The 23353-nt window shown below is 44.8% G+C and overlaps 1 protein-coding gene across 2 annotated transcripts in view; it reads left to right on the top strand.

The window, feature by feature from the left end:
- The first annotated feature begins 9646 nt into the window (after positions 1 to 9646).
- LOC124717161 overlaps positions 9647 to 23353 on the top strand; it is a 78067-nt gene continuing 64360 nt past the window's right edge. For both annotated transcript variants that reach the window (XM_047243931.1, XM_047243929.1), the window contains exon 1: positions 9647 to 9713. The gene's annotated coding sequence lies outside the window, so the exon portion shown is untranslated. The remainder of the gene's footprint in view (positions 9714 to 23353) is intronic.

Genomic DNA, 23353 nt, shown 5'->3' with positions numbered 1-23353 from the left:
TCCAGTATACAATGTAGAGTATAAACCATACGCCTCGTATTTTGAGGTTGTAAATTTATTTTACGAATTTTTCTCAAGCGAAGTACATTTTAAACATTATTACATCAAAATTAGTTCATATCCTTAAACTCTCATCAGTTTGATTTCCCTCTGTTGTCATATATGTGTCAAAATTGCATTCCAAAATTGCATCCTTTCTTCCGGAATGTAAATTAAACATGACAGTATTATGTAAAGGATAGATTGCTAATCATATTACAGTGGAAATCTTGAGTCGCACAAAACAAATAAGCACTTGCCCGCGAAAAGCAAAGGTCCCGAGTTCGAGTTTCGGTCCGGCACACTGTTTTAATCTCCCAGGAAGTTTCATATCAGCGCACACTCCGCTGCAGAGTGAAAATCTCATTCTGGAAACATCCTCTAGGCTGTGGCTAAGCCATGTCCGCAATATCCTTTCTTTCGGGAGTGCTAGTTCTGCAAGGTTCGCAGAAGAGCTGCTGTAAAGTTTGGAAGGTAGGAGGCGAGGTACTGGCAGAAGTAAACCTGTCAGGAGGGGCCGTGAGTCGTGCTTGGATAGATGATGAAGTACGAGCGGCACTGACATGGGTGGCGACTTAGAGCGAAGCGTCGGGGAGCTGCCTCGACGTGTCAAAATCCAAGGTCCTGCTCATTGGTGAGGGCTTGCCGGAGAGATGCTTTGCCCCCCTTAGTGTCGCCGCCACCATAAGATGTCTTGAACTTGATTTCGCAGCAGATCTGCGCCGCTCAGCGACTATCAATGGTAGACGCTTGCTACAGACAATCAGAGCAAATCTCGCAGATCACCGGCTACGAGCTCTCGACGTTATCCAACGCGCGCAATACGTGAACATGTATCATGCTTCCAGTATACCACACGTGGCTCAAGTACTACCAGTCCCAAATCTCCTGGCCCGACGACTGTTGATGGCTTTCGGCTCCTTCGTCAGCTCGGGGATGTTATTCAAGGTTCAATATGAATCCCTTGCACTGCCATGAGATTGTGGCGGGGTGGGACTCAACTACGGGCCGACTCGTGTCAAGGCACTTTACGTCCGCTCCCAACTAAAACTTTGGCATCATTGCCCGCAGAGCCTTACTAACCTCCTGCTTCACAACTTTGCGCCGGCCTCCTTTTCCGCTCCAGTCCTAGTATCGACCATTCCAACCCCGTTTTATTACATCCAACGATTTTTCCTGGAATTCAGTTATGTCTACCGGTCCTTACCGCATACACGTTTGTACCTCACGAAAACAGTTTCCGAATTGTTACAGCAGTGCCGCCCGTCCAACCCCATCGAACGTAAGTATCCACAGTACGTGTGGCGACACATATGGAAGGCGATCCATGCGCGTTTTCTCGAATCAGACGTTCAATCAGCGTGGTACATCACCGTGAATGGCAAACAAGTTAACCGAGATCGTCTGCACCGCATCCATCTCGCCGATTCATCCCTCTGCACCCACTGTGGAGTGGACGACACGGATGTCCACCGGTTCCACTGTGGCACAAAGTTCGACGTCTGGACACTTGCGCGGCGAATTTTGGCATTTCTTACTCGACAGACACCAGCTCAGATCGACGTCCACTTGCTTTTGTACCCCGATAAGACTTTCTAATACTCCGGCAAAACTCACTCTGTGAATTGGATCTGTGGCCACACGATCCGCTATCTTTTTACTTCTGGTGACAAGTCTACGCTAGGATATTGGACTTATCTCAACGAACGACACTGCGTCCTGATACGCAACCCACGCTATAAGCAATATTTTTCCAATTTCTTACAGAGCACCTTCGATGACCCACCTCGTAGCTGGAACGTCCAAGCCCTGAGAAGCTGAAAACTGTATTAACCGAACCGAACTGAATAGATCTGCTACCAAGAACCCACGCCTACGCAATGAGAAGACACGTTTGGACGAGGTGGCCTGCTGTAGGCGGAGACACTTCAGGCGCTCCTGTAAGAACTGGTCTTCCACTACGTCGCACGACGACTTTATATATATATAAACTAAAATCAAATTAAAAAAAAATAAAATAAAAAAATATAGCTCAGTTGGTAGAGCACTTGTCCGCGAAAGGCAGAGGACCCGAGCTCGAGTCTCGGTCCGGCACACAGTTTTAATCTGCAGGGAAGTTTCATATCAGCACACACTCCGCTGCAGAGTGAAAATCTCATTCTGGAAATAAGCTTTGCATCAAAAGGCCTCCTTCTTAGTTACACAACACATACACACACATTCACGCAAACATGGCCACTGTCTCTGGCTGCCGAGGCCAGACTTTTCTTTTTTAATATCATTCATTTTTAAGATGTTTGTGGGTGGTTTGGTTCTATAGGCACTTTCCTTGGCAAGTTCTGTATTCACCTAAATGTTCCTAATTAAAAGCTGTTATCTCTGTTACATTGAGCTACCTGCAGTATATCTTTGGTGAAACTAAATTCGTGACTGACAGGGCAAAAGAAATCCTTTGCTCCTTTGGAACACGTTTTTCCGTAGAATGTTCACCAGCAAGAACTGCACTGTGTAAAGTCTTCCATTTTCACGTGAACACCAAATTTGTGTTTCATGTGTGAAGAACGCAACATGACGTGAATCATTTCATTACCGTGTAACATCGTCCCTGGTTTTTCAGTTTCCTCCCGACGGTGCCAAAATCACTGTGTTGTTTACAGCAGAAAGGGGACATGTACAAGGCACGTTCCCTTTCAGTAGTGGGCGGTGAGCTACATCTGTTGCTAGAGGCGCTTTGTTGCCCGTGGGAAAGTTCCGTCTCTGAAGAAAATGATGCGCCTACTCTGACTTCTCTGATGGAATAAAATGAATTTTGAAAATTTTTGACATGTTTCCTTTGTGCAGTTAGCGACTGAAATACTTTGAACGTTAGTGATCATCATCATCTTCACTTTAGACATGAGGCCTTTTCTTTTTGCTTTGGCTGTTACGGTATCCATCGTTTTCTCGGTCTCCCTTGGCTTCTTCTCCCAAACGGCTTAAATCTTCTTATCTGGAGAGGTAAACTTTCTCCCCTGATTCTTTCCATATGTTCATTTTATTTTAGGTAAACTTTCTCCATTCATTCTTTAGAGATGTTCATTCTGGTTTCTTCTATTAGCTTGTATTTTATTGAGGATGTTAAATATATTCAGCTCTTCCCTAACTTCCGAATTTCTAAATCTGTCAGCTCCTGTGCATCCCTGTACTGTTCTCCGAAACCTCACCTCCGTTGCTTGTATTCGACTTTCTTGATGTTCACTTACAACCCACGCTCCACTTCTGTAAACAAGCGCTGGAACTCCCATAGTTCAATAAAATTTCGATCTCGCTTCTTTCCTCGTTTTATTTTTTTATACATCTTTTTATTGTTCTACATATATTCCCAAACTTCGTTAATTTCTTCTATATGTCTTCGTTATACTATATGTGACGTCACAAGCTAAATAATTAAAACGTTTGACCTGTTTTATTATTATACTGTCAATTACAGTTTTTGTCCGTACAGTATATTTCCCTTCGAAAGTCACTAATTTTGTCTCCTTTTACGAAACCGTCAAATGATACTGTTCACAAAGCTTACCTAATGAGTGTACTCCCTTTGTGGGTCATCTTCACAGTCCGCCAGCAGTGCGACGTCGTCCGCGTATGAAAGGCGATTCTAGCGGAAGTTACTGATAATCTTAACTGCCCGTTCAAAATCTCCTTCCATTTCCAAATTGTGTCATCTAAATAAATGTTAAAAGTGTGGGTGAAACGCTGTACCCTCGTCTTAGTCCTTAGTTCGTAGCTATGTGCTGTGTTTCAGTGCCACTTAAATCTCAAATTATAATCGTGTGTTTGTACAGACTTTTTAAAGCTTTTATTGGGTGTTGTGGCTAACCTCTTCCTCATAATTCTCCACAGTTTCTCTCTATCGACGTTATCGAATACCTTAATAGAATCAATGAACGCTAAATCTGTTTCACCATTACACTCTCTCTCTGTTTTTCGGTTATTTTTTTATTATAAATAGTGCATCTGCCGTCGATGAACACCGCCGAAATCCCATTTGCTTTTTGCGTAACAAACTCTCAGCTACAACATTTAACCACTAGTGTTGCATAAACTTTGCATGTGGTGTCAAGTAAGCTGATTCCTCTGTAGTTCTCGCAGCCATTGCGGTCCCTACATCTGCGTCTGCATCTAAATGGCTGCTCTGCAAATCACACAAAAGGCCAGGTAGCAGGGTCATCGAACCACATCCTCACCAGTTCTCTATTATTCCATTCTCGAACAGTGAGCGGAGAAAAGGAACACATGTATCTTTCCGTATGATCTCGGATTTCCCTTATTTTATTAAGAAGATCGTTTCTCCCTAAGTAGACCGGTGTCACGAAAATATTTACGCATTCAGAGGAGAAAGTTAGTGCCTCAAATTTCGTGAGGAGATCCCGTCGCAAAGAGAAATGCCTATGTTGTAATGATGTTCACCCCAAATCCTGAGTCACGTCCATGACACTCTTTCCCCTGTTTCTGGATAACACAAAATGTGCTGTCCTCCTATGAACTTTCTCGATGTACACCGCTTATCCTATCTGGTAAGGATTCCAAACCGCGCAGAGGTACTACAAAAGAGGACGGACAAGTTTAGTGTAGACAGTCTCTTTAGTATATCTGTTACATTTTCTAAGTGTGCCGCCAATAAAACGCTGTCTTTGGTTTGCCTTCCCCACAACATTTTCTATGTGTCCTTTCCAATTTAAGTTGTAATTCATAGATATTTCCAGAATGAGGTTTTCACTCTGCAGCGGAGTGTGCGCTGATATGAAACTTCCTGGCAGATTAAAACTGTGTGCCCGACCGAGATTTGTCGTGTAACTGAAGTTTAACGGATTGCTTTTAGCACTCACGTGGATGACCTCACACTTTTCATTATTTAGGGTCAATTGCCAATTATTGGCAGCGTATAGATATCTTTTCTAAAACGTTTTGCAATTTCTTTTGATCTTCTGATGACTTTACCACACATTAAACGACAGCATCATGTGCAAGCAAACCTAAGAGGGCTGCTCAGATTGTCTCCTAAATTGTTTGTATAGATGAGGGACAGCAAAGGGCCTATAACGCTACCATGGGGAAGGCCAGAAATCACATCTGTTTTACTCGATGACTTTCCATCAGTTACTACGGACTGTGACCTCTTTGACAGGAAATACAGATCGAGTCACGTAATTGAGACGATATTCCATAAGCACACAATTTCACTACTAGCCGCTTGTGAGGGGCGTATAGATATCTTTTCTAAATCGTTTTGCAGTTTGCTTTGATCTTCTGATGACTTTACTAGACACTAAACAACAGCATCATGTGCAAGCAAACTTAAGAAGGCTGGAAGTATAGAAATACGGAATCTATTTGAAATCCCTTGTCGATAGCACTCTACACTTCGTGTGAATAAAGGGCTAGTTGTGTTTCACTAGACGAGGCTTTCTAATTAAATGTCAATAAATCGTTTTCTTCGATGTTATTCATAATGTTCGAACACAATATATGATCGAAAACCCTTTTGTATATCGACGAAGAATTGTTTTTATTGAGTGATTTCAGTTGGTTCACTTCTCCGAGGATACTTACTTTTAACCTGCTCATGTTGTTAGCTGTTCTTGATTCGAATTGTGGAACATTTACATCGTCTTCTTTTATGAAGAAATTTCGAAAGGGTCTGCTTTGTAACTCTGCTTTAGCAGCACTGTCGCCGGTAGTACATCCTTTGCTATCGCGTAGAGAAGGCGGTGAATGTGTCTTGTCACTAGCGTACTTTAAATGCAGGACGACAACCATTGAACTATATGAAATAAAATCGTCATAACTACTGAACGGTTCGCGGTAGGACGTAAAAAATACACGGTTGGCCGCGGGGGATGATGGAAATTAAGATGCGGCTGTATGGTTTGGTTTAGCGACGAAGCCCACTTTCATTTGGGCAATAAACACAATTGGCGCATTTGGGGGACTGATAATCCGAATTTCCCGATCGAGAAGTCTCATCACGCTCAACGAATGACCGCTACGATATTCCTCGATGGCACGGTGACTACCGAACGGTACGTGGAGGTTTTGGATGGTGATTTCATCCCCATTACTCAAAGTGACCCTGATTTCGACAATATGTGGTTCATGGAAGACGGAGCTAGACCCCATCGAAGCAGGAGAGTGTTTGATATCCTGGATGAGCACTTTAGGGACCGCATTCTGGCTCTGGGGTACCCAGAAGCCACTGTCGTGGGCCTCGACTGGGCGCCATATTCTCCGGATCTGAACACATGCCACTCGTTTTTGTGGCGCTATATTCAAGACAAGGTGTACAGCAATGACTGCAAAGCCACTGCTGAGCTGAAAACAGCCATACAGGAGGTCGTCGACAGAATTTCGCTATTCATCTGCGCCACATCATCGTCAGTGATGCCAGGCATATCGAACATGTCATAACCTAAATCCGAATATCTACGAGGGGCGTCTGAAAAATCCGAGACATAGCACCACCGGCGCGTATCGTGGTCATGTTTAGTTAGAAGCATCTTTGCGAAGAACGCACACCAAGTTTCAGCCATATTGGTCTATTTCTTTGTGTTTGGCACTCGTGTGAATAATGGAAGTCGAGTGATTGTCAAAAAATAGGACGAAAAGGAATTTCATGTGATGATTAAACATTACTTTATGAAAGTCAAAACACCTCAGGAGACTAAAGAGAAGCTTGATAAACTTTACGGTGACTCTGCACCTTCGATCAGAACAGTTTATAAGTGGTTTCAAAATTTTCGGAGTGGCCGTATGGACACAAGTGATGCTGAACGTTCTGGACGCGCTGTGGAGGTTACGACTCCAGAAATGATTGATAAAATCCATGATATGGTGGTATGACAGAAGAGTTAAGGTGCGTGAGATTGCTAGTGCTGTGGGCATCTCGAATGAACGGTTACATAATATTTTGCATAAACATTTGGACATGAGAAAGCTATTCGCAAGATGGGTTCCGCGATTGCTCACTCTTGACCAAAAACGGAATCGTGTGAAGTGTTGCAAGGATGGTTTGCAGCTGTTCAGGAAGAATTCGCAGGACTTTAAGCGTCGTTTCGTTACTGTGGATGAAACATGGATACATTACTATATTCCTGAGACGAAACAACAATCTAAACAATGGGTTACGAAGGGAGAATCTGCAACAAAAAAGACGAAGACCATTCCTTTGGCCGGAAAGGTTATGGCAACTGTCTTTTGGGATTCTCAAGGGCTAATCGTCATCGACTATCTGGAAAAGGGTAAAACTATTACAGGTGCATATGATTCATCGTTGTTGGATAGTTTGAAAACAGAGCTGCAAGACAAACGCCGGCGATTTGACCGCAAAAAAGTCCTTTTCCATCACGACAATGCACCAGCACACACCTCAGCAGTTGTGGTCGCAAAATTAATGGGAATATGATTCCAACTCGTTTCACATCCCCCCTATTCTCCAGACTTGGCTCCCTCGGACTACTATTTATTCCCAATTTGAAGAATTGGCTGGAGGGACAAATAGTTTATCCAAACGAGGAGGTGAGTGCAGCAAGTAATAGCTATTTTGCGGACTTGGACGATTGCTATTATTCGGAAGGGATCAACAAATTAGAACAGCGTTGGACGAAGTGTATAATTCTAAAAGGAGACTACCGTAAAATGGGGTTACTTTGTAACTGTAGGGGCTACTTTGTGACATACGTTAATTTTCGCTTATTTCGAATCTCCCGCTGCGTCCAAGATGCCTAGAAACCAAAGATTAGCTCCAGCGGCAGCGAGCTGCATCTGCCGCACTTCTTTTGTTCGTCAGCAGTGCGTTCGTGTTGAAACCTGCTTTGGAGCCATTGTTTGAATTGTTGTAAACTTTGTCTGCTGGAGCCGTTCATGTGAAAGAACTGCAGAAAACAGGTATGTATACCTGATTGTTAATTGTTTATGCAAGCAGTATAATTATACAACCATAAAACCAGCATACCAATAGTAGAAGCGACCACTTGTAAGACGAAGGCGAAATCTTCGAGTCCTGGTGCCGGTAATACTCAGCAGCTGAAGAAAAAGTGTTCTGAAATCTCAAGAAGAGTCACTGATAAGGTCGAGTCCTTAGATGAGAGCGAAAGCATGAAGTGGACCGATGATGATCCGAGTGACTCGAAAGCTGTGAAAGTTCATCAGATGAGCCATCAGACAGAGACGCACCTTATACTACCGGTAAGTGACATCGAGACACAAGAAACGTCCACAACTTGAAAAGGGCTACTAAGAAGATCCCTGAATGCACATTCAAACTTGATGTCTTTCTGGTAGTGAACTTCGAAGGGGAAATGTTCCCTGGAAGAGTGACTGATATCAAGCCAGGAGGCTACATGGTAAGCGACATGGAAAGGTCAAAAATATGCTGGAAGTGGCCAGAACGACATGATTCCATTTATTATTCAACAGAGGACGTTCTGTATAAAATAGCACTTCCAACACCAGTAGGAAAGCGAGGTCTTTTTGATGTTAAAGATTTACTTTTAGATTAAGTAGCTACCTTTGTAAATTCTTTATGTTGTCAAACAATAAATGGTTCAAATGGTTCAAATGGCTCTGAGCACTATGGGACTTAACATCTGAGGTCATCAGTCCTCTAGAACTTAGAACTACTTAAACCTAACTAACCTAAGGACATCACACACATCCATGCCCGAGGCAGGATTCGAACCTGCGACAGTAGTGGTCGTGCGGTTCCAGACTGAAGTGCCTAGAACCGCTGGGCCACACTGGCCGGCGCCAAACAATAAACCAATGTTTTGCATATTGCTTTAAATAAACATCTGATGGGGTAATTTTGTGTCAATGTTTATTTTCCATGCATTTCGAAGCAAAAACAAAGCTTGTGACGTAGTAGCCCCACCCAGTGGGGTAACTTTGTGACAACTTGTAAGAGTTATATAATGGTTTTCTGTTGAATATATTTATTTGTATAACATATCGCCACATAGTGGAAGGTTTCAGCAACTTCTTGGTATTAGTTACTAAACTTCATAATTTACACTGTGTGGCCCATGCGAGCGAAACTGTCACAAAGTAACCCCATTTTACGGTATGTCGAAAAATAAAAAAGGTTTAACCCAAACACGTAAGTGGTTTTTATTTTTGCACGGACGTTTCAAACGCCACTCGTATAGTGATGTTTGTTGTTGACTAAAGTGTGTGCACGCCGCAGTTTTTAAGTAATGTACGTATTTTTTTCCGTGTAGTTCAATAAGTGTCAGTCTGCACGACCAGAATCTGTTTGGATTTTCTGTTAGGTTTCGAGACAATGTCTCGTTGTGGAAACTGCATTTTTTAAATAGTGAGATAACTTTTCGTTCGCCGTCGTCATTTTAGGAAGTTTTTTATTTTATTGCGTTGTAGCTGTCGGAGGTGAGTCGCTTCCCTGGCGAGTGCGAACAGCCCGAGAGCGGCGGCGTAGCCTCAATAGGTCCCGCGAGGAGGAAAGTGGTCTGCCGTTAGGCGGCCCCAGGCCGGGGGGAGGGGGGGAGGGGGAGCGCTGGAAGTGTGTCGCTCTTATATAGCCGGGTTCACGGCCAGGGCCGATACTCAGCCGCCAACCACTGCAGCCGCCGCCACGGGACGCCTTCCGCTAAGCCAGCCACCCCACACCGACAGCAACAACGGTGAGTAACGATGTGCTAAACCAGAATGTGTTTCCGAATATTGAACATCAAAAGCAGTCTCGACAAGCGAGGAAAAAATACTTCACTTGTCACGTCGGCAGGCTACTAGTTTCTGAGATAAACTGGAGAATCAGTCATGATCGCCTTTACAGCAGCCCTTTAAGCAGATTACAGTTCGCCCGCTGGGGAGACAACTGACCGTTGTTCTTGCTTGTGCCCAAACGAGTTCCAGCACCCTTTTGTCCTCAGTGCGTATTTTTATTACAGTACGTGAAATACAAACACGTAAGTAATCTCCGTTGTAACAAAATTATGCCTATAAACATTTTTGGTCTATTGTGAGATTTACGTTGTTCTCTAGACTGTCAGGTACTCCAGCACCATGTTTCCCTCGTATACAGGTTACCAGTGCAACGAAGTGTCGTTATTGTGGTGTTACTTTGCAAGGTAATAAGTAATTTTATGTGTAAACTTTATTCTGTTGCTTCAGCATGCTTCGCAACTACAAGGTGTTTCACAATTCATGTTACACACTTTGAGAGGTTGTAGAGGGGGCTTAGTAGGTCAAGTTTTGGATAGGACCGATGTCACATAAATAAACGTTAAAAACTGTGGGTGAAACGCTGTACCCTTGTCTTAGTCCTTAGTTTGTAACTAATGCTGTTTCAGTGCCACTTAAATCTAAAATTTTAGTCGTGTGTTTGTACAGACTTTTTAAAGCTTTTATTGGGTGTTGTGGCTAACCTCATTTCCTCATAATTCTCCACAGATTCTCTCTGAAGACATTATCTAGTACATTAATAAAATCAATGAACGCTAAATGTGTTTTACTATTACACTCTCTCTGTTTTTCGGTTATTTGTTTTTTCTATAAATAGTGCATCTGCCGTGGATGAGCCCCGCCGAAATCCCATTTGCTTTTTGCGTAACATGATTCAGTGACGCACCAGAGCGTTGAAGTCACAGGCAGCGACGCCTGTAAATGTATGTGATGCAGGGTGATTCCGTGGGGCCGTTACAAACTCTCTAGTATGATGGAAAAGGATTAATCTAGCAATTTGAGATAAGGATCCCTGTGCCGGAAACAAACGAGTCGATAGTCGTGGGCGACAACCATTCTGATAGCTCTGACAGTGGAATACATGTACTGTTACTGTTGTTGCTAGACTGTAGGTCAGGCAACTTTCAGAGGTGGTAGTATGGACCAAAACGAGGAGAAAATGTCCATTAAACGTGGATCCTAAACTGCACACCTGAGAATCTATGAGAACTTGTTCAGTAGACGAAACAGTAGCGAAGAAGAACAAGTGCTCATGGCTCCACAGGTATGTAGTTCAGTGTCCAAGTTTACAAGACATTTTGTCCTTGTTTTGGTCCGTACTACTGCCTCTGAAAGTTGCCTCAGCTACAGTCTTAACAACAACAGTAACAGTACATGTATTCCACTGTCATAGGTATGAGACCGATTTCGCTCATAACTTTCGACTCGCTGCTTTCCGGTACGGGGACCCTGACCTCAAATTGATACACTTATCCTTCTCCGTCATACTAGAGAGCTTGTAGCATCGTCACGGTATTAGCCTGTATATAGACACAGTTACAGGCCCCGGCGCCTATCACTTTTGACGATTTATAGCGTCGGTGCATGACGTTTACAATGTAAAACTTGGTCGACTAGGCCCCATCTACAACCTATAGAAGTTTTTTAGTATGAACTGTAAAACACTCTCTACGCTATGTGATGAGCTACAGGCCACAAAATAAAGTTTTTAGATAAAATCATTTATGAACTCGCCAAGTGACATCACAGCAACAAGATTTCGTTGCAATGGCAAACTGTAGAATAACGAAAAGATGGTGTCGCAGTACTTAACAATTTAGACAATAAATTGGAACTTGTAAGAGACTTGAAATATATTTAAGCGTAATTTTGTTACAGTGGCTATGAGTTAAAGTGCGTTTCCATTTCACTGACTGGACTAAAAATACCTACTGACGGTCTTGCGAGACGCACAGACATCATAAGCAAGAAGAACAACAGCGGGTGCATTTGGAACGCCACAGATGAGCTGAGTCCCGCGTTTGCACGCCGGGCATTGAACGTTGGCGCTTCCGCATTTAGAGGACGCGGGTTCCGTTCTTCGGGCATACTACGTGCTTCTTGCTTCGTTTTTTTTGTGTATTTCTTCTAACAAGGCAAGTGCCGCTACTCGAACGGCTGGAATGTACTAACATGATTTTAAAATACGGCTGTGTTCTAGCACACGTGCCGATAAATCTCCAAATGTATGTACAGCCGACGTTTCGAGATTAGCTAACACAAAGACGACGAGCAAAAGTCACTGGTAGAACCATAGCGACAGTTTTATATAGCTGTTTAGAGAGTAAAACCTCTGTTCGAGTTGGTTTTGGACATTAGCGAATTGACAAGTCGCGTATCGCGTTACGTGGCCAATATCTCACCATCCGCGTTCATTCTGTTACCTGCATGAAACTTCCTGTACTTGCACACACAGTTATAGACGTAAAATGATCTGTGTACTAAGTCGATATTGCTCTCGCGTCATTGTACTGCTGCAATGTGGATACAGCGGAAACAATGCAGCATGTCAACAAGTCCCTGGCAAACTCTTCCATTCCGCTGTGTTGTAATCGCTCCATTTCATCGAAACTCCACATTCGCACCTGGACGACGAATAAGAGGAGGACGTATGACAACAGTATTTGGGAAATTTGACTCTCATGGTGTCGAGAATAGACTCCTGATGTAAGCTAACCCGAGTGTGCTAGTAACAAGAATCCCACAGTAAAGGCACCAATGAAATCAAATACTCTTTCCGGAATGGCGAGGCCTGGGGATGGCGGTAATGTGCCGCCGAAACTAGTCGTGTGATAGAATAAAGACTTATCAAGATACAGCTGTGGAGGTACTTTTTCTCATATATATCATCAGCCGAAGTCCCTCGTCATGTAACAAGACGGGCATCCATAAATTTGACACTGTACCACACACGCGGCTCGTAGTGAATTTGCTTCCTTATGGAATATCGTCTCAGTTATGTGACTGGATCTGTGATTTCCTGTCAGAGAGTTTACAGTTCGTAGTAATTGACGGAAAGTCATCGAGTAAAACAGAAGTGATTTCTGGCGTTCCCCAAGGTAGTGTTATAGGCCCTTTGCTGTTCCTTATCTATATAAACGATTTGGGAGATAATCTGAGCAGCAGTCTTTGGTTGTTTGCAGATGACGCTGTCGTTTATCGACTAATAAAGTCATCAGAAGATCAAAACAAACTGCAAAAAGATTTAGAAGAAATATCGGAATGGTGCGAAAAGTGGCAGCTGCCCTTAAATAACGAAAAGTGTGAGGTCATCCACATGAGTGCTAAAAGGAACTCGTTAAGCTTCGGTTACACGATAAATCAGTCTAATCTACGTAGAAGCCGCAAATTCAACTAAATACCTAGGTGTAACAAATACGAACAACGTAAATTGGAAGGAACACATATAAAATGTTGTGGGGAAGGCTAACCAAAGACTGCGTTTTATTGGCAGGACACTTAGAAAATGTAACAGATCAACTATGGAGACTGCCTACACTACGCTCGTCCGTCCTCTTTTAGAATACTGCTGCGCGGTGTGGGATCCTTACCAGGTAGGACTGACGGAATACATTGCAAAAGTTCAAAGAAAGGCAGCACGTTTTGTATTATCGCGAAATATGGGCGAGAGTGTCACAGAGATGATACAGGATTTGGGCTGGAAATCATTAAAAGAAAGGCGTTTTTCGTTGCGAAGGATTCTTCTCACGAAATTCCAATCACCAACTCACTCCTCTGAATGCGAAAATATTTTATTGACACCGACCTACATAGGGAGGAACGATCACCACGATAAAATAAGGGAAATCAGAGCTCGTACGGAAAGATATAGGTGTTCATTCTTTCCGCGCGCTATACGAGATTGGAATAATAGAGAATTGTGAAGGTGGTTCGATGAACCCTCTGCCAGGCACTTATATGTGATTTGCAGAGTATCCATGTAAATGTAGATGTAGAAACTAGTCGTGTGACAGAATAAAGACATTCTCAAGATACAGCTGTGGAGGTACTTTTTTTCATATATATCATCAGCTGAAGTCCCTCGCCATGTAACAAGATGGACATCCATAAACAGAACATCGAAAATTATTTTTCTCGTCAAATAACTGAGCTTTCCACGGCTGAAATAATTTTGATTAGAATATTTTATCGATTTGCGTTCTCATTTGTGCATAGAGTAGGCTTCTCTGTAGTACATAAATACCTATTAGGTTTCAAATATTTCGTCTGTCTTGCTAGAGAACGCTAATAGGAAAAAAATATCAGGACCTCGCGAAAGTTTTCAGTGTGTGACGAAAACAAAGAACATAATGTAGATTAAAATACACAAAATATGATCCATTTCTATAGTTGCTCGCCCAAAATGGGTTTTAACTTCCGAAGTTAGCAGACGCCGCCATAGTTCCTCGATTCCGCGGATGCACAGTGTGCAGCATACACAGAAATTTAGAACGTCAAACTCGGCACGATCTACAAGTTGTTTTTGTAAGAGGGTGCAAAAATGCAGCAGGACATAGAGAATGCTCCACTGAACAATCTGAGGTAGGGAACCCGAGGTCGGAGAAGCCAGCTTATGGAGATGCAGAGGTAAATTTGTCTACCGCTTTGTACAGCATTACTGTTTTCCACCTTGTTTGCAACTAACATGTGTACAAGTTTATAAGTACTGTGTTGTTTAATACGCCGGCCGCTGTGACCGAGCAGTACTAAGCGCTTCAGTCAGAAACCGCGCTCCTGCTACGGTCGCAGGTTCGAATCCTGGCACGGCCATGGATGTGTGTGATGACCTTCGGTTTAAGTAGTTCTCAGTCTAGGGGACTGATGACCTCAAATGTTAAGTCCCATTGTGCTTAGAGCATTTTTTATTTTTTTTTTAACAGCCAAGGGGACAATGTAAATCCGAGCCATTTTATGGTCAAGTAAACAAAACCTGCATCATGACTTCCTAGTAATCCGGCTCGTTCTCCTTGCTTCCTTGCAGGAAATTAAGAATGTATATGTAAATAAACAAACGGTTCAAATGGCTCTAAGCACTATGGGACTTAACATCTGCGGTTATCAGTCTCCTAGACTTAGAACTACTTAAACCTAACTAAGGACATCACACACATCCATGCCTGAGGCAGGGTTCGAACCTGGGACTGTAGCAGCAGCGCGGTTCCGGACTGAAGCGCTTCGAACCGCTGGCCTCCGCGGCCGGCTCCGACGAGTGAACCGCAATATGTGCGTGGTAGAGTAACTATGGTGTACGCGTACGTGGAGAAAGTGTTTGCAGAGCAATCGCCGGCGGCGGAATAAGGGGAACCAGCCCGCATTCGCCGAGGCAGATGGAAAACCGCCTTAAAAACCATCCATAGACTGGCCGGCAAGCCGGACCTCGACGCTAATGCGCCGGGCGCCCGGAAAGCAGTGCGTTAGACCGCACGGCTAACCGGACGGGCTACTTCAGACATTAGTCGACTCCATGCTAAATGGTGTTGCGGCACTTTTGTGTGCTCTAGGGTGCCCTACACTATATTAGGCAGGTGTACCAGTTTCTTTGACTATTCAGTGTACAAGTCCTTTTTAGGCCCACAGCTAAACACTACCTCAAACAACATAAAAGGAATAACATCAACCAGAGAAGAACTGTTACAAGAACTTTGCAGACAGGACCAGTGTCACGTGCTGCGCATACATGAAACACATAGGAACTGCGACATGCGTAGACTGAAGATATAGGGAACGCTCCTTGCCGTCGAAAGACCACGTTATAGATACGGAAGCGGTATTTTCGTTCATCTAGACGTCGAAATTCTATCCACAGCCGAGCGGTTTAGGGCGCTGCAGTCAGAGACTGGGCGGCTGGTCCCGGCGGAGGTTCGAGTCCTCCCTCGGGCATGGTTGTGTGTGTTTGTCCTTAGGATACTTTAGGTTAAGTAGTGTGTAAGCTTAGGGACTGATGACCTTAGCAGTTACGTCCCATAAGATTTCACACACATTTGAACATTTTATTCCTATCCACAGCACTCGCAGAGGGAAATAAGAATGAAATCGTAACTGTAGAGACGGCTCATTGGACCATTTTCCGCCCCCGGTAGCTGAGTGGTCAGCGCGACACACTGTCTATCCTAAGGGTCCGGGTTCGATTCCCGGCTGGGTCGGAGATTTTCTCCGCCCAGGGAGTGGGTGTTGAGTTATCCTAATCATCATCATTTTGTCCCCATCGACGCGCAGGTCGCCGCAGTGGCGTCAAATCGTAAGACCTGCACCAGGCGAACGGTCTACCCGACGGGAGGCCCTAGCCACACGACATTTCATTTCATTTTATTGGACGATTCATTTGCCTAATTCACTTTTAAAGTGTTTCTTTCTTTGTCGGAAACGGATGTTGGTTTCTCGTGAGCCCAGTGGCTGGGTCGGGCTGGCCTTTGTTTTGGGGGGCCAGTCGCCTCGCTAGCCGCGCCACCGCCGGCTGCGCCCCCTCGGTATGTGGGCCGCCGCTGCCGCTGCCGCATCCGGCTTTCTCCCGTGCGGCCGCCTCCGCCTCGTCGCCTAGGCTGGCCGGCGTGCTCTCAGCTGACTCTGACCGAGGCGAGGCGAGGTCACGGCAGAAGCGCGCCGCGGCCGCTCGCCCGCTGTTCGTCGCTTCGAATCCCTTACGCTGCTCCCACGCCACACGCGAGCTATGCGACTCCGTTTGCGCGTTCACCTGTTTCCGTTTTCTACCACTCTAATCTGACCGGTGTTCTGTTCTACGTCTGCGTCAACATATAAGCTGTTTCCGTAACTCTGGAACCGCTACGGTCGCAGGTTCGAATCCTGCCTCGAGCATGGATGTGTGTGATGTCCTTAGGTTAGTTAGGTTTCACTAGTTCTAAGTTCTAGGGGACTAATGACCTCAGCAGTTGAGTCCCATAGTGCTCAGAGCTATTTGAACCATTTGTTTCCGTAAGAGCGTGAGAAATTTCCGCCATTTGACTGTCACTTGTTCATTTATTTTATATTTCATGATCTCAGCTTCGTACCCAATCTCAAGTGCGTGCTGAAATATTAAAATACACTACTGGCCATTAAAATTGCTACACCACGAAGATGTGCTGCAGACGCGAAATTTAGCCGACAGGAAGAAGATGCTGTGATATGCAAATGATTAGCTTTTCAGAGCATTCACACAAGGTTGGCACCGGTGGCGACACCTACAACGTGCTGACATGAGGAAACTTTCCAACCGATTTCTCATACACAAACAGCAGTTGACCGGCGTTGCGTGGTGAAACGTTGTTGTGATGCCTCGTGTGAGGAGGAGGAATGCGTACCATCATGTTTCCGACTTTGATAAAGGTCGGATTGTAGCCTATCGAGATTCTGGTTTATCGTATCGCGACATTGCTGCTCGCGTTGGTCGAGATCCAATGACTGTTAGCAGAATATGGAATCAGTGGGTTCAGGAGGGTAACACGGAACGCCGTGCTGGATCCCAACGGCCTCGTATCACTAGCAGTCGAGACGACAGGCATCTCACCCGCGTGGCTGTAACGGATCGTGCAGCCACGTCTCGATCCCTGAGGCCCGCATCTCGTGGTCGTGCGGTAGCGTTCTCGCTTCCCACGCCCGGGTTCCCGGGTTCGATTCCCGGCGGGGTCAGGGATTTTCTCTGCCTCGTGATGGCTGGGTGTTGTGTGCTGTCCTTAGGTTAGTTAGGTTTAAGTAGTTCTAAGTTCTAGGGGACTGATGACCATAGATGTTAAGTCCCATAGTGCTCAGAGCCATTCGATCCCTGAGGCAACAGATGGGGACGATTGCAAGACAACAACCATCTGCACGAACAGTTCGACGACGTTTGCAGCAGCATGGACTATCAGCTCGGAGGCTATGGCTGCGGTTACCGTTGACGCTTCATCACAGACAGGAGCGCCTGCGATGGTGTACTCAACGACGAACCTGTGTGCACGAATGGGAAAACTTCCTTTTTTTCGGATGAATCCAGGTTCTGTTTACAGCATCATGATGGTCGCATCCGTGTTTGGCGACATCGCGGTGAACGCACATTGCAAGCGTGTATTCGTCATCGCCATACTGGCGTATCACCCGGCGTGATGGTATGGGCTGCCATCGATTACACGTCTCGGTCACCTCTTGTTCGCATTGACGGCACTTTTAACTGTGGACGTTACATTTCAGACGTGTTACGACCCTTGGCTCTACCTTTCATTCGATCCCTGCGATACCCTACATTTCAGCAGGATAATGCACGACCGCATGTTGCAGGTCCTTTACGGGCCTTTCTGGATACAGAAAATGTTCGACTGCTGCCCTGGCCAGCACATTCTCCAGATCTGTCACCAATTGAAAACGTCTGGTCAAAGGTGGTCGAGCAACAGGCTCGTCACAATACGCCAGTCACTACTCTTGATGAACTGTGGTATCGTGTTGAAGCTGCATGGACAGCTGTACCTGTAGACTCCATCCAAGCTCTGACTCAATGCGTATGCGTATCGAGGCCGTTATTACGGCCAGAGGTGGTTGTTCTGGGTACTGATTTCTCAGGATCTATGCACCCAAATTGCGTGAAAATGTAATGGCATGTCAGTTCTAGTATAATATATTTGTCCAATGAATACCCGTTTATCATCTGCATTTCTTCTCGGTGTAGCAATTTTAATGGCCAGTAGTGAATGTCTGACCAGTGTGTAACATGTCATCATCGAAAATACATATCTCTGATCTCATAGACCAGTTGTCGTATCACAGAATACGAGTACATATCGAAGATGCATAACATGGCTGAAATTGTGCGCAATGAAAAACCACTGAGAAACAGTACGGCGTACTCAAAACTAATATATTGCTGTGACCTGCATTCGTCACTTCTTTTACGATCTCTGCCAGTGTTTTTACAACAGAAGTTGTGAATGCAGGTCATAGGCATAAATTGGCTGTTAAATGCGCCATACAGTATGTTAATGGTTTTTTATTGTACACAACGTCACCCATATTATGTATCTTCGATATGTATTCGCAGCCTGTAAAACAAATGGTCTATAAGTCTAGATACATTTTTTTCCGATTACATATCACAGACATTTCAACTTACACTTGAGAATAGCTACAAAGCCGGAATCGTGATTCTGTGCAATAAATGAACAATCAACTGTAAGATGGCAGATATGGCAGGGGAATATAATGACAATAAAGAAAAAAATGGCGGGGATCGCTTTCAAAACATTCTGTACGACTGTGGTCCTCGACGAAGGACAGATCTAAGTCAAGCTTCATTCTGCACAGTACATCGCAGTAACTTAGTTGCAAGTATTAGTCGCAGTTTCTGCATTTCCCACAGCAGTGGTACTATGAGAAGCCCTCTCAGCCATGCGCTTCCCAGTCGTTTGCACAGTACGGGTGTAGGTATAGATGTTGTAGCCTTCATGAAACTCGACTGAAACTTCGTGTTTTTCCTAAATAAAAAAAAAATAATCGTCAACGCCTTGTGGAACATGACTGAAGAGAGCTTACCGTGAGACGCGTGGGCAATTTCTAACACTTCAGCGCATTCGATTTTCCATAAAAATTTAGCTGGGAAAAAGATTTGTTCCGCGTCGAGCCAGCACTATTTCACCGAAAGTCAAAAAGGGCCCCTGTCAACTGGCATACGGAAATTATCAAAAAATTCGACCGGTGTAATTCAAAATTCATAAACGAGAGTGTGTCCGGAGAAGAAACTTAGACATGCGCATTCGAGCCGAAAACCAGGTAGCAGTCAAGTGTCTGAGTGTTCTCAGATGCCCCGCAAATGACTGAAGGCGTTTGTTCCCAGAGCTCGTTTCTTCGGCTGCACTGCATCTGACACGGTCACACCGATTTGAAGGACCGGAAACAGTTATTGCTGAAACGTAATCAACAGTTTGTTTGGCACAAGTCAGCGAGGATATCAGAAAAAGCAAGCTAAAACGTCGCGTCGTCATTCATCACTAGAATAGATTTTTGCCGTAGCATGTCAGACAGTTTAATACTTATCGGAGGAGAACACGAACTTCATTATTGTCTCACTGCCCTCCTTACCTTGATACGTCGTCTGAAGAATTATTTTCTTTGCAACGACAAACAAAAAAAGGCGCAGACAGCGACTCTCATCAGCTCAACAAACTGGTCCGTAGCTCGTGGTCGTGCGGTAGCGTTCTCGCTTCCCGTGCCCGGGTTCCCGGGTTCGATTCCCGGCGGGGTCAGGGATTTTCTCTGCCTCGCGATGACTGAGTGTTGTGTGATGTCCTTAGATTAGTTAGGTTTAAGTAGTTCTAAGTTCTAGGCGACTGATGACCATAGATATTAAGTCCGATTGTGCTCAGAGCCATTTGAACCATTTTTCAACAAACTGTCGAATCCATCCACAACCGCACTTTTGAGGTACCAACATCAAAGCGGAAAAAAAATGTTCCGGAAGGCATCCCAAACTGAACGTACATTACTGGCTATTAAAATTGCTACACCAAGACGAAATGCAGATGATAAACGGGTATTCATTGGACAAATATATTATACTAGAACTGACGTGTGATTACATTTTCACGCAATTTGGGTGCATACATCCTGAGAAATCAGTACCCGGAACAACCACCTCTGGCCGTAATAACGGCCTTGATATGCCTGGGCATTGAGTCAAACAGAGGTTGGATGGAGTCTACAGGTACAGCTGCCCACGCAGCTTCAAGACGATACCACAGTTCATCAAGAGTAGTGACGCGTATTGTGACGAGCCAGTTGCTCGGCCACCATTGACCAGACGTTTTCAATTGGTGAGAGATCTGGAGAATGTGCTGGCCAGGGCAGCAGTCGAACATATTTTGTATCCAGAAACGCCCGTACAGGACCTCCAACACGCGGTCTTGCATTATCCTGCTGAAATGTAGGGTTTCGCAGGGATCAAATGAAGGGTAGAGCCACGGGTCGTAACACATGTTAAATGTAACGTCCACTGTTCAAAGTGCCGTCAATGAGAACAAGAGGTGACCGAGAAGTGTAACCGATGGCACCCCATACCATCACGCCGGGTGATACGCCAGTATGGCGATGACGAATACACGCTTCCAATGTGCGTTCACCGCGATGTCGTCAAACACGGATGCAACCATCACGATGCTGTAAACAGAACCTGGATTCATCCGAAAAAATGACGTTTTGCCATTCGTGTACCCAGGTTTATCGTTGAGTACACCATCGCAGGCGCTTCTGTCTGTGATGCAGCGTCAAGGGTAACCGCAGCCACTGTCTCCGAGCTGATAGTCCATGCTGCTGCAAACCTCACCGAACTGTTCGTGCAGATGGTTGTTGTCTTGAAGCGTCCCCATCTGTTGCCTCAGGGATCGAGACGTGGCTGCACGGTCCGTTACAGCCACGCGGGTAAGATGCCTGTCATCTCGACTGCTAGTGATACGAGGCCGTTGGGATCCAGCACGGCGTTCCGTATTACCCTCCTGAACCCACCGATACCATATTCAGCTAACAGTCATTGAATCTCGACCAACGCGAGCAGCAATGTCGCGATACGATAAACCGTAATGTCGATAGGCTACAATCCGACCTTTATTAAAGTCGGAAACATGATGGTACGCATTCCTCCTCCTTACACGAGGCATCACAGTAAGGTTTCACCAGGCAGTGCCGGTCAACTGCTGTTTGTGTATGAGAAATCGGTTGGAAAGTTTCCTCATGTCAGCACGTTGTAGGTGTCGCCACCTGCGCCAACCTTGTGTGAATGCTCTGAAAAGCTAATCATTTGCATATCACAGCATCTTCTTCCTGTCGGTTAAATTTCGCGTCTGTAGCACGTCATCTTCGCGGTGTAGCAATTTTAATGGCCAGTAGTGTATTTTAAAGGCAGATATTTCGAGAAACGGTAAATCGATTTCCAGAAATGGATCGTTCAGCTGCAGCGGAGTGTGCGCTGACCTGAAACTTGCTGGCGAATTAAGACTCTGTTCCGGAATGGAAGTCGAACCCAGGACATATGCCTTTGGCGGGTAACTGACTGAGCTATGTGTGCGAGACTTGCGGTCCGCCCTCACAGCTTCGCTTCCGCCTGTACCTTAACCGCCGCTTTCTTAATTTCGCAGAAGGCCTGCTCCATAGCTAGCGGGACCCGCGCCTCGGCCATTTCTCCAGGATATCCTCCCTCGCACGGGTGCCAGTCCCCCAACGCATGCGGCACAACTCCTGTCGAGTGTGGAAACTGGGACAGGAGGTGCACAGGTACGGGCGGAAGCGAAGCTGTGAGGGTACGTTGCGAAACCTGCCTGGAAATCAAGTTACGCCCTTAAGGTAATTGAGGTGTTAAGATCAAAAGAATACACGTCACACAACAGTAATTATGAGATACATTGGAAAGAATGTATCATCGCGAATAGCAGTACTTCCAATTCTTTTAGTTACTGCCACATGCTCATCGGGAAGAACTCAGTCTTATACCAAAATCTGTAACCATAGGACAAACGTAAATAACAGAAAATGGTAATGGAAATTGACTGGCGTACCCTCCTTTTGGTATAAACAATACTCATGTTATCATAAATGCCGTGTAACTAAAAAAAGAAGTATATTTTCAAGCAAGATATTCTTTCTAATCATTTCAACATGTTCATACACATTCCCATTACCTGTATAAACATTCATAAGTAAACAACTCATTCTACGTTCTGTTCGGCCCAAAGCATAGTATACGTCGGTATAAGACATTATGGAAATGAATGCTTCAAACCAGCCGCAATAATGTAATATGTTTTTTTAGTATTTTACACGACAGGCCTGTATCGGCTTATTTCCATCATGTCGGAAGTGACGACCATATTGCATCTATAGTAAACTCTTTCTATCACGTCCCGATAAGTGTAATAGTTCTTATAGTAAACGAAACGTAAAAATACGTTTTATTAGATATTTTGCCAGTTCAGTTTTGGAAGTTCTTTACGATAGTGCTAAACATGTAGCATCATAGTTGGTTCAAATGGCTCTGAGCACTATGGGACTCAACTGCTGAGGTCATTAGTCCCCTAGAACTTAGAACTAGTTAAACCTAACTAACCTAAGGACATCACAAACATCCAAGCCCGAGGCAGGATTCGAACCTGCGACCGTAGCGGTCTTGCGGTTCCAGACTGCAGCGCCTTTAACCGCACGGCCACTCCGGCCGGCTAGCATCATAGTCAAGAACTCTCAAAACACATAGCAGCATGGTAAAGAACTGTCAAAACAAAACTGTTAAAATATCTGACAAAAAACGTATTTTTACGTTTCGATAACTACGAGAACTATTATACTTACCGAGGCTTGGCAGGAAGACTTTACTATAGATGCAATATGGTTGTCACTTCCAACTAGACGTCACTCGATAATGGAAATAAGCCGAAACAGGCTTGTAATGTAGAGTATTAAAAAAAAAGTCTTACCTTATTGTAGCTGGTTTGGAGCATTCATGCCCGCATCTCGTGGTCGTGCGGTAGCGTTCTCGCTTCCCACGCCCGGGTTCCCGGGTTCGATTCCCGGCGGGGTCAGGGATTTTCTCTGCCTC

The sequence above is a fragment of the Schistocerca piceifrons genome, chromosome 9, assembly GCF_021461385.2.
Source record: "Schistocerca piceifrons isolate TAMUIC-IGC-003096 chromosome 9, iqSchPice1.1, whole genome shotgun sequence".
NCBI classification, from domain to species: Eukaryota; Metazoa; Arthropoda; class Insecta; order Orthoptera; family Acrididae; genus Schistocerca; species Schistocerca piceifrons.
Note: the sequence above shows the minus strand (reverse complement) of the source record. Positions and strands in the feature narration are given on the sequence as shown.